The sequence below is a fragment of the Xenopus tropicalis genome, chromosome 7, assembly GCF_000004195.4.
Source record: "Xenopus tropicalis strain Nigerian chromosome 7, UCB_Xtro_10.0, whole genome shotgun sequence".
In the NCBI taxonomy this organism is placed as follows: domain Eukaryota; kingdom Metazoa; phylum Chordata; class Amphibia; order Anura; family Pipidae; genus Xenopus; species Xenopus tropicalis.
In genome coordinates, this window is record NC_030683.2 from 96,353,534 (window position 1) to 96,365,219 (window position 11,686).

The window sequence follows — 11,686 nt, forward strand, 5'->3', positions numbered from 1 at the left end:
AGCATGCCAGGTTTACACTGCCGAGAACCATTGAGTCCTATGGAAGGCCTTTAATATTAAAGTTTTTAGAGTTTTATTATAAAAAAAAACATGCAGAAATAGAATAGTCAGTGACAGCCTATCCTTGATACATTTTCAAGTGGAAGTTAAACACACTATTGTTTTCTATTTCACACACTTTCAAGGGCAATTTAAACACATTATTGTTTTCTATTGCATACACTTTCAAGTGGAACTTAAACACAATATTGTTTTCAGAAATGCAAGTGTGCAAAATGAATGCCAATGATCCTAAAATGGCCACTGGCCAATTCATGGAAAAATTTCATAAAGCTTTCACCAAAATACTCAATTTTTAACTTTTTGCATAAAATTAACACAAAATTCAAAACTTTTTTATGATCAACTTACAAAATTTCGTGACTATAAATAAATACATCATTGATCAAATTTTTTTTAATCAAAAAACTCTCAGGAGTTTATGTGAGTTTCTAAAAACAAAAAAATCAGATTATTTAGTAAATATGTCCCTAAACATCTGTTATGGTATAATAATGTTGCCCACAAGACAAACTGGTTTTGTATGGAATTCTTAGGTGGTCATTATCACTATTTACGGTCTGTAATGGAGGAAGTTTCCTTTGAAAGGCTCTTATTTTGCCAGGAGGTGACATTTTCTACAAGCAGTATAAAATTGCCCCATTGCCAGTCCACTTCCTAACAGTAGTGATGAGTGTTTCTGTCGACTTTCACTGAAAAATTTGTGACTTTTTTTGACGACACCGTGAATTTCCGGCTGTTTCACAAACAAATTTACTGATGGCAATCGAAACTGTTTTGTTTATGGTTTGGAAATTGTATAATTATTTTAAGTGCCACTGTCTACGTCCTAAGTGTCCTCAGACCAGATTCAGACAGTGACTGGAACTATGAGTCCCTGTTGTTATAGTAAGTGGACACATGAGGCATGGTCAGGTGAATAATATGACAGAATTGCTATTTTGTTAAACAGATCAAATGGCTTAAAAGGGCTTGAGATGGTATAATAACATATAAATAAATAAGCAGCCAAGCAGGGTCTCATACGTTTGATAAGTGGAGCTTAGGTGTAATTCATGACTATATCAATGAAAAACCTTTGTTGTTACAAAATATTTACAGGTGTCAAAAAGACAGAAATAATCGAAACATTTATATTAAGTATCTTTACCTTTTTCGGCATGACTGGCCATTTAACAGAATGAAATGAACATATCGCCAAACAGCAGTTTACTTGACAGCTTCATTCTTCACGTTAAACTTTTTCCTGCTCTTTCTATTTTAAGGTTGTACAATAAAGCCGCCGCGAATATCTTAACTGATTGGATACCCCTTCTATTTAATCTTTTTCAACTAGTCTTTCATAAATAACAATCTATCATAGGGTTATACGTAACAGATTTGAAATGTATCTGTTTTAACTCAAAGTGTACTCCATCAACAGCAGTTCAACAATGCCGAACAGCATCTCTGATATGATAAATGAATATGTATCCCTAGTACAGGGCTGTTAAGGAGTACTACATTAGAAGAGCTCCATAGACTTTGATGTTTACGTACAAAGGAAAACTATCTGGCGTACGTTTGAAATGACACTCATAGATATTTCCTGTAGTTACCCTATATCATTTTAAGCAAGCAGCAAGTATTAAACATGTTGGCAAAAACAGTAATACATGTATATACACAAAAATGGAGGATTTTATTTTGATATTATTTTGATTAGATATTGTGCCAGTTTTTGTGACATAGTAATCTTTTCCATTGACTAAACACAATGTCAAATTGTACTTAAAACACTTGCATAGGTTACAAGTGTAGGTTGATAGGGCAAAATGAAATGTCCATCAACCATTTACTTTACTCTCTGTCAGGGACACTTTTTTTGATTGTTAGGAAAGTGTTAATAACTATGATAAAACGCAAGCTGCTGTGAATCCTTCAGGACTGTTGGAATTTCAATACATTTGCCCTTGGTCTTCTAAGAATCCATCATTACTATGATAAAAGTCACACTGCTGGGAATCCTTCAGGGCACTGCGGTTGGAAGTTCAATACATCTGCCCCTTGGTCTTCTCAGAATCCATCATTTTCACTATTATAGCCTTTTTATAAGATTTGTAACATTTTTTTCACCCGTTCAAAACACCATTCGCCCAAGAATGCAGACATGGTGCTATGGAAGAAGTTTACAGCATTGGTGGCACAAACACTTCTTCTTGTCCCATAGTTGCCAAGGGAATTGTTTTAGGTTTAATTAAGCTCCCGAGATTACCTTTTGTGGGTGATGTTTTCACATACTAAACAGGTACAAACATCCTGTACTTGTGGGGGTGGGTGTGGGAAGCACTTTAAAACAAAGCCTAGAGATCTGCTGCAAGTTACATCAAATTGAGGGTAGGCTGTAAAGTTGAAAAAAAAATATTGTTTTTGCACTTTGCATGCTGCTCTCCATGATGTAAATCAGACATATAATGTTACAGCCAGGTGGCAGAATCCAAATCATTTCAATGTCCTTTTATCACGTACCAGCTGGAATTTATATCTAACAGAGAACTGAAAAACAGGAAATAAAATAAAATGTAATGCTTGATTAATAACACTATAATTAACTATTACCCTTGACTATGCTTAGTAGCAATAGGCTTTCATTTTACACAGTTTCACAAATATAATATATGCAAAGTTAACAAATATATCCACTTAATGGAGAAATTCATTGACAGCACACTTTGTATATACCAACCATGGTTAGAGTTTAGAGGATGGCATTGTTAGTCACCAAACAAATACCTCTTGGAATATCCAATCCAACCATGCATTAAAAGAAACCAAGATTTGTCTTCTGATTGGGCAAACTGCAAATATTCATGCACTTTTTCAGGTTTATTTTGCATAGATCTGTGTTTGAGTTACCTGCCATTGAGCATCTTAAATCTTTTACTTTTGGAATTCGTACTCACCAACTGCCTAGGTATCCAAACACCCAGCTACATATAAAGATCCTAGAAAAGGCAAATATAAAATTTGTTTTTCCTAGCATTAGTTATGTCTGGGTTTTGCATTAGAACCCCACTTAAACCTTCTTTCAGGCCCTTATTAGCTTACACCAAAGTTCACCAGAGATCTTGGAAAACCTCAATGTATTAATCATTCAATCATATCTAACTCCATAGCTCACACTCAAAGCTGGGCTTTTAGATCTATCTAAGGAAGCAAACAGGCTTTTTTTCGTAAATCCCACTCCACCTTAGACTGGGCCCCATCTGCTTCCTCTCTAAACATACCCAAGGGCCCATCCCAACTGTTATTGTACCACTTTGGTATATGCAAAAGTGTGTACCCCTTCAATGATTTGTAAGGGCTGGCAGCTCCAGACAGGCATTATTTGACCTTATCTTTTCAGTCCACATAGCTCAGTGGAAGTTTTCCTTGGATGGGTCCCTGTGTTTTCCACCAACTTTTGCCTGCTGTCAATAACAGGACAACTTTACTCACGTTCCTTTCCATATCTGTTTGCTCTATAACTGTCCTTCAGACCAAGTCCCACCTGTCACTGCTTCAAGTACTCCTTCCCCTTTGCCCCAGGGCAGTTTGGGTAGCAGTTTGTGAGATTTAGCTGAAGGACAACTTTTCCCTCTTGCTCCTAACCACCTTCTACTATGTGTTTGCTCTGCCTATTCATTATCATATACATGTTGGTGTGATAGTTATGAATTATACTATTATATTGCATAAAGCAATGACCTACCTACGGTTTATCTAAAGTTCTTTTCATGTAAGATCAGTCTTAATGGGTGTAATGTGAAGTATGAACATTCCACTATGCTCCATTTGGGTTACTGGAGACTTCAGCCTGTCTGGCTGCTGACCTTTTTTCCTATGATAATATACTTTATCTTGGTGCTTTAGCAAACATAAGCAAATCTTATGGTTTCTTACAATCAGGCTGAAGAATTCTGAACAGCAAAGTGCATCACATATCATTCAGAACAGAAAAAAAAACTTGGTGACCCGTCTAACTGTTTTAGCAAATTTAAAAAAAAGAGAGAGAGATTAGGAGAATAAAGAACATATACTTTATATGCTCTATTTGAGAATTGTCATGCAAATGATACTCTTAACACTTTGCAACAATGAATAAATACAAAAAGGGAATCTATTTTTGCTGTTCAGTATTTTTATGAAGTATGCAAAGTACATGCGTCAGTGCACATTCCAACCTCTCAGAAACACACAACCTTGTGTTTTGTTAATGATACACCCAATGTTTGTGCATTTTGTTTAATCACATGATCCTTTGCTCTGTGGAACATCCTGTCTCTCTGGCTTAGACTAGTTTATAGGTAAAGTATTCTGGATCACATCCAAATGTCACTGTCTTTCATTTTTATTTACATAATCAGGGCATTTACCATCTTTAACTAGTTAGAGGCTTGAGTAGAAGGTACTAATTACAGTTCTCGTATAATAACTGATTTTGTAATATGAATGATATACATATATACTTTTCATTTCTGATCACAGCACCTTGCTCTAAAAGGAAGTAAGTGATCAAGTCTAATTTAGGCTGCGCTTTACGCCTCGGTAGCTTTTGATAAACCCCACAGCCATTGAACTGTACTGTTATTGTAAGCTAAACCAGTAAAACAGGGTAATAAAGACATTATTTTTAAAGGCTCTGTTTACTACTGGATTGTGAAATGTGTTCCTTAAATGCCATTTTTGTTGAAAAAAAATGTGTTAAATGTAATCAAATAATATAACATATAGAATTATGCTATAGTTGTAACAATACTGTTAGCATTGGACACTCAAAATCCCATAAAGGCTATGCATATGCTATACATGGATTACACTCAGATATTGCAATAGAACTGTATTAAAGGGTTCATTTACTAAAGGGCTCAGAGATGGGAAATGCAAAATGCAAAAATTATGTACAGAGTACCTTCAGGAACAAATGTGTGCACCTCTGGAATTAGGCACAACTATTGGACCCTGACAGTGAATAGAGCACCATGACGGTGATGGGCTGCTCAAATGTATGCATCTGACTACAGCATCATTCCCCAGGCTCTAGATGGGTGGCTTTGGGCAAAAAGGTGCCATGCCAGGTGCCAACTACAAGAGAGAAACACACTCTGCTCCTTGCACCAGGCAAACTATTAAAGCCAAAGTTTGTTCAAGGACACAAAGTACAGCTGCTCTGCACTTGATGCAATTGCTATGAAATTTGTGTACTAATGGGTGCAGCTCTGCACCCACATGCATGTACAGTATCTGTGGTTGCCATTTATAAATGACCCAATAGTAACAATTTATTGAAAACAGGGGTTATCCTAATAAAATGTAATAGTTGTTCGATATGTTTATAGTACTCCTACCAACAGGCTTGAGACACCTACATTTTCTGTTAGATGGAATATTCAGGTTCCACCACTTTCAGTATCACGTGGAGCTTCATGTTTTTCTGGGTGGGGGTTCATGTTCTTCGTCTCCTTTGGGACTACTAAAATAGCTTAATTGTACTGTTACAGCACTTTGGTTTAGGAATCTAGCACCCTGGGTTAACTGCAGCCCCTACTTTTACCTTCTATCCCTGGCTCTAGATATACTGAATCTTGTACCCACATGAGTGTAGTCCGTTAGAGCAGTCTATCACCCTCTCCTTGCATACTGCATTAGAGACAGAAGTTTCTGTTTGTCACATGGGATAGTAGACCCCAAATATTACAGCCTTTAAAATAAAGGTTAGATACAGGCCCATATTTACATATAAAGCACCCCTAGGCCCCCATCTCCGCACATCAACCAAGCCTACAGACCAGTTGGTTCTTGCTTATTGTTCATAACTTTAAAATGCCAGAATCTTCCATCAGTTTTCCATGGTTTACGCCATAAACTATTTATCCTTTTTTGTGCATGATACACCTTAGCCTGGTGCATGAAACTCAGTTCACCAGAGAACTCAGTATATTTTCTTATGTTCAAACATGTAGAAGAAAAAGAAGCTGAAGCATATGCATACATTCTACCCAACATTATATATACTTTATCTTATCTATAAAATCTTGGACAGAACCCGAACAAGAGTCCAACCCTAACGTATATGTATACAAGCTTGACATATATGATCAAGAGCTTATGCATAAGGTATGCCTCCTCATTGTTTCTTTGACAGTGTGATTGGCTGCAAGATTAAAAGTAAAAATATATAGTCAAAGTCAATAACAGAACTTTAAGGTTGTTGTGCAAGGTTTAAAGAAAAGAACTGTATGATATATCAAAATACAATCAATAAGCAAAGATCAACTATGACAACAACAGCAACAGAAAACATAACGAGAAATACATAATATACAGGTATGGGACCTATTATCCTTAATGCTCAGGACCTGGGACTTTCTAGATAAGGGATATTTCCATACTTTGGATCCCCATGCCTTAGATCTGCTAAAAATCAATTTAACATTAATTAAACCAGGTAGGGCTGTTTTGCCTCCAATAGGGATTAATTATATATTAGTTAGCATCAAGTACAAGCTACTGTTTTATTATTACAGAGAAAAAGGAAATCCATTTTTAAAATTTAAGTTATTTGCTTAAAATGGAGTCTATGGGAAATGTCCTTTCTGTAATTCAAAGCTTTCTGGATAACAGGTTTCCACAGATCCTATACCTGTGCACACAATATAGCAGAATATAGTTCAGTTAGAAAGATCCATCAGGTAACAACCCACCCATAAAAAAAAAGAAACCAATCAGGGACCTCATTTTCTCCCAATATCAATCTATATGATCAGACTGGCGGTGCACAAAAATGTATCATTCTCTAATTTATCCCTTTAAGTGCCAGCCGAATTCGTCATTTCAGTTCCCCCCAGTGCCAGACGTTTTGTAAACATTCTGTGCTCTTTCAATGTAGGGGCTTTTACTGGGGGCAGGGTTAAGTTTAGGTAGGCAAACTATATATTGTTTTTTTCAGGAGAACCTGAGCTTTCCAAATCTACCTGAGTTTTTGTGTATTTCCACTTCTGGAACAAGATTTAGAGCTTGAAATACAAAAAAAAAAAGAAAAAATGCTATTTTTCATGATATAAGGATTTCTACCAGAAACATATTTTATTTTATGGACAAAAATTCAACTGATTTGGAAAGCCTCATGTCTCCCGAACGTGCCAATACCTGATATGTATAGTTTTATTGAGATTTCTGACTTCTATAGATCAAAAACTCCCAGCAGTAAATTACTAAATTTTCAAAGCATTACAGCAGAATACAGCATACTTTACATTCCAAAGCCAAAAATCCTGGAACATTAGGTTTACCCCAGGAAACCATACATTTTTGAAAACTACACATTCTGACGAATCCGAAATGGGTAACTATGTCTTCCAACTCCTAAGTACCAAACAGCAATGCTTTACTGAATTTAGCATTTTCTATAAAAAATTATGAAAATTCTAAAAAATCACCTCAAATCTTCCACTTTCAAGCACCTTATCTCCCACATAACATTAGGTACCAAGAAAACACACCCTAAATATGAAAGCCAGGGGTCCACTGAACGGTTTGATGCCCATTGTGCATAGGATCACCAATGTATCTGGCATTTAGAGACCCCATAAGGAAGTTAGTGCATACAAATTGCCCAGGAGATCTCTTTAGCTACTGAAGGAGTAAAGCCACAAAAAAGCAAGCTCTCTGTTTAAGCTGAAATTAAGCAGGGAAATCCCTGTCTAAGGGAAGATTTTTTGTTTTCATTTGATGTGAGAAGGTGTTGGCCATTTGTTGGTTGAATTTTGAGAAGTTTTGAGTTGATTTACTTTATTTAAAATCGAATTTTAGTTTCACCCAGAAGGTGAGTGATTGTTAGCCCATTTCCCTTCACTGCTTTGGGCTACAAACTCACTGATAGATCCCCTACCCCTCCCCCACACCTGGGTGTCAGTTTCATTTGCATTTTGATTCTGTTTCAGCTTAAATCAATGACTTTTTTCTCACATTGTGTGGGTATTTTATTTTCATGTTGCATTTTTAGTTTTGTAATGTGAGAAAGCTAAAGGGAGAAGGATTTTGGGATTTAAAATCTTTTCTCAGCAGCAGTGCAACTCCCAGGCACCTGCTCACATTAACTCTCTCCCTGTAAGAGCCTTTCTCCTTTATATCTACTTTTTGTTGATTAATAAAATTAAGCTTCCTTTTTTGTGGGGTATTTTGTAAATAATGGGAGGGAATAAAAACAAAAATGATAAAAAAATGCCTCAGGGTACTAAAGGCAAAAGACCTGACAGACCCGGTTACAGCTCTGCAGCTAAGCAGCAGTCAGAGCCTGTGTCAAAAAACCCCAGCGCTTCTACATCTGCTGCTTCAGCCAATGTGACCCCGGCTAAAACATTTGCGCAGGCGGTAGCTGCCGGCAGCAGCCCAAGCCAAGTCACCACTGGGGCAGAGCAACTTACACGGAAACATGGGGTCCGATGTATAATGTCAGGAGCTCATGGCATAGAGGCTTATATAAAAGCTGCAGCTGAACTAGTGGGCCCCTCTGCAATAGTGGCAGCCAGCAAAATGTATGGGAAAGCAATAATCTTTGCCCGTACACTGGCTGCAGTACACACTTTGGTGCAGAGAGGTATCAGAGTGGGGGGGAGTTATGTCCCTGTTGAACCCCTAGAAGGGTTGGGCACTAGGGTGGTCCTATCCAATGTGCCCCCTTTTCTACAAGACCCAATATTGCGTCCCCACCTGCAAGCCCTTGGGGAATTAAAATCAAATATTTCTAAAATCCCCTTAGGATGCAAAGAGAGCAGACTGAAACATGTCCTCTCTTTTAAACGGCAGGTTCAACTGCTTCTTCCTCGGGGTCAAGATAGTATTGAGGGGTCTTTCGGGGTTCTGTTTGAGGGGGTGTTGTATAAAATTTTTTACAACACAGAGGAAGTGAGGTGTTTCCTTTGCAAGGAGATGGGGCACACTCGCCAGAGTTGCCCCAAAAGGCAAATTAAGACCACGGCCAACACTTGCAACCCTGGCACTTCATGTGTAACAGCTTGCCCTGCTAGGACTATTTCAGCAGGCTCTTTAAAGGGGACATCCCCTTCACTGGAGAACTCAAAGGAGGTTGTTACACAACCCACCTCCACAACTTCAAAACCTCCCCCTTCTTCACTGAAGTTACCTAAGTCTCCAGCCTGTCTTGCAACTGCAGCAAAGGAGAAGAGGGGAAATAAATTCACCACATCCCCCAGTGGCACAGCTATTCCTACCACAAATCAACCTTCCCCTGTGGGTGTGGGGGCACACAAGATTGTAACATCTGCTGGGGTAGGAGCAGTGAGTGACCCTTCCTCTTTAGGTGGCAAGGAAAAGAAGAGGAAATTTAAGTCCAACCACCTGGTACCTGAGGAATGGGCATTAGTAGTCAATGATGGAGCACCCCCATCTAAGGGCAAGAAGAGCAGTGAAACATCTGGCCCTCATGCCCTCACATTGTCTAACCCATCTTTTAGACTCAGTCAACCAGTGTCAGACCATACACTCTCAACTCCAGATTCAGTAAGAAATAATGAGGTTAATGGTCTGGAGAACCTAGAACAGGGGAACATGGACTTCTCCACAGAGTCAGGGGTGCAGCACCTGCCCCCAACACATTTAGAGGTTCTGCACATGGAGTGCAAAGAGACACCCAATGAAACACCTGCAGAGTGGGTAGTCAATGTCCCTGAGGTGCTAAGTTTTGGGAACTGCAAACATACTCAGTTTTCAGTGCCTCAGGATATTCCACTCCTAGAGGGGGAAAATATTGGGATAACCCCCATACTGGAATCTGCAGATAAGACTGTATGGGGGGATGGTGGGGCTGGGGTGGTGGATATGAAGGAGGATAGCATGGCAGACTCAGAAAACAACCCTGTGAAGTCTGTTGTCCATGTGGAGGTCTCTCCTCCCTTACCTTCCACTGACCCCAATGTTATTGCCATCCGGAGTGATCAGGAGGCAGTAGAAAGGGCAGAGGTTGACTATCGAACCTCTAAAGCTCCCCCTGTTGTGGAGGAGCTGATTCCATCTGCTGCCCCAGACAGCTCTGAAGGTGTTGCAGGAGAAATCGAACCATTGCAGGTTCTCCAAATGATGGGTGCTTCTGATCCCATTCCTGCAACATCACGTGCAGATATCCTCAAAGCTCAAGTGGAGGAGAGACATTATCAATCCCTCAGCCAGGAAGAGCCAAGGGATGAGGATAATATTGTAGAAGAGGGTGAAACAGGTGTGGCAAATCCTTCTGCCCCTCTCATCCCTGCTGAGGAACTCAAAAGGTTTCTTGAGAGCAACCTTGGTGTAAAATTGGATAATAAACTGCGTATGGCCCTGGAGAATTGGCATGATTTGCCTTTAATAATACGTTCTGTGAGACATTATATTGGGGTCATAAGAGAGGCCAAGAACTATGGCACAGCAGAATATCTCCGTATCATTAAGTTTCACAAAAAGTGTTTGTCTCACCTGGCCTCTGTGAGAGCTAAAGCACTTCCTAATACACAATTATGGCATTGAGTATAAGCACGCTAAATACAAATGGCTGTCGAGAGCCTTTCCGCATGTTTCAGGTGCTTTCCTTTCTTAACCAAGGAAGATACTCTGTAAGTTTTCTCCAAGAGACCCATACCACTCCAGAGCTTGAAGCAACCTGGCATCTGGAGTGGAAGGGTAGGGTCTTTTTTAACCACCTCACATGGACTTCATGTGGGGTGGTGACCCTATTCTCTGAATCATTCCAGCCTCAGGTGCTAAGTGCTAAATCTGTCATCCCAGGCCGTGTGTTACATCTCCGGGTCCAGGACTCGAATAGCACATACAACCTTATAAACATATATGCCCCAACTACTGGACCAGAGAGAACACAGTTCTTTGAAAGTTTGTCAACATACGTGGAGACAATTGACTCAGATGAAGCTTTGATTATGGGGGGTGATTTCAATTACACCCTGGATGCTCAAGACCGCAATGTGCCCCAGAAAAGAGACTCATCGGAGTCGGCACTGCGGGAACTCATTGCCCGCTTCTCCTTGGTTGACATCTGGAGAGAGCAGCACCCAGACACAAATACCTTCACCTATGTCAGGGTGAGAAATGGTCATGTTTCTCAGTCCCGGATTGATAGGATATATATATCGGGTCATCTCATGTCACGAGCCAGGTGCAGTACCATTAGGTTGGCTCCATTTACAGACCACAACTGTGCCTCTGCGATAGTGGCAGATGCACCATCACTGGCCAAAGCTGCTTATTGGCACTTTAATAACAGTTTATTGGAGGATGAGGGGTTTGCAAAGTCGGTCCGAGAAATGTGGATGGACTGGAGGGGTTTTCAGGATGAATTTGCCACTTTGAGTCAGTGGTGGGATGTAGGCAAGGTTCACCTAAAACTCTTGTGTCAAGAGTATACCAGGAGTGTGAGCAGGCAGCGCAATGCAGAGATTGAGGCATTGAATGAGGAGGTGCTTGAGCTTGAGCAAAAGCTGTTGGGATGTGATGACCAAAACCTACAGCGGGAATACCTAGAAAAGAAGGAGACTCTGCGTAACATAGAACAGCGTCAGGCTCGTGGTGCCTATGTACGAAGCCGCATGCAGTTACTCTG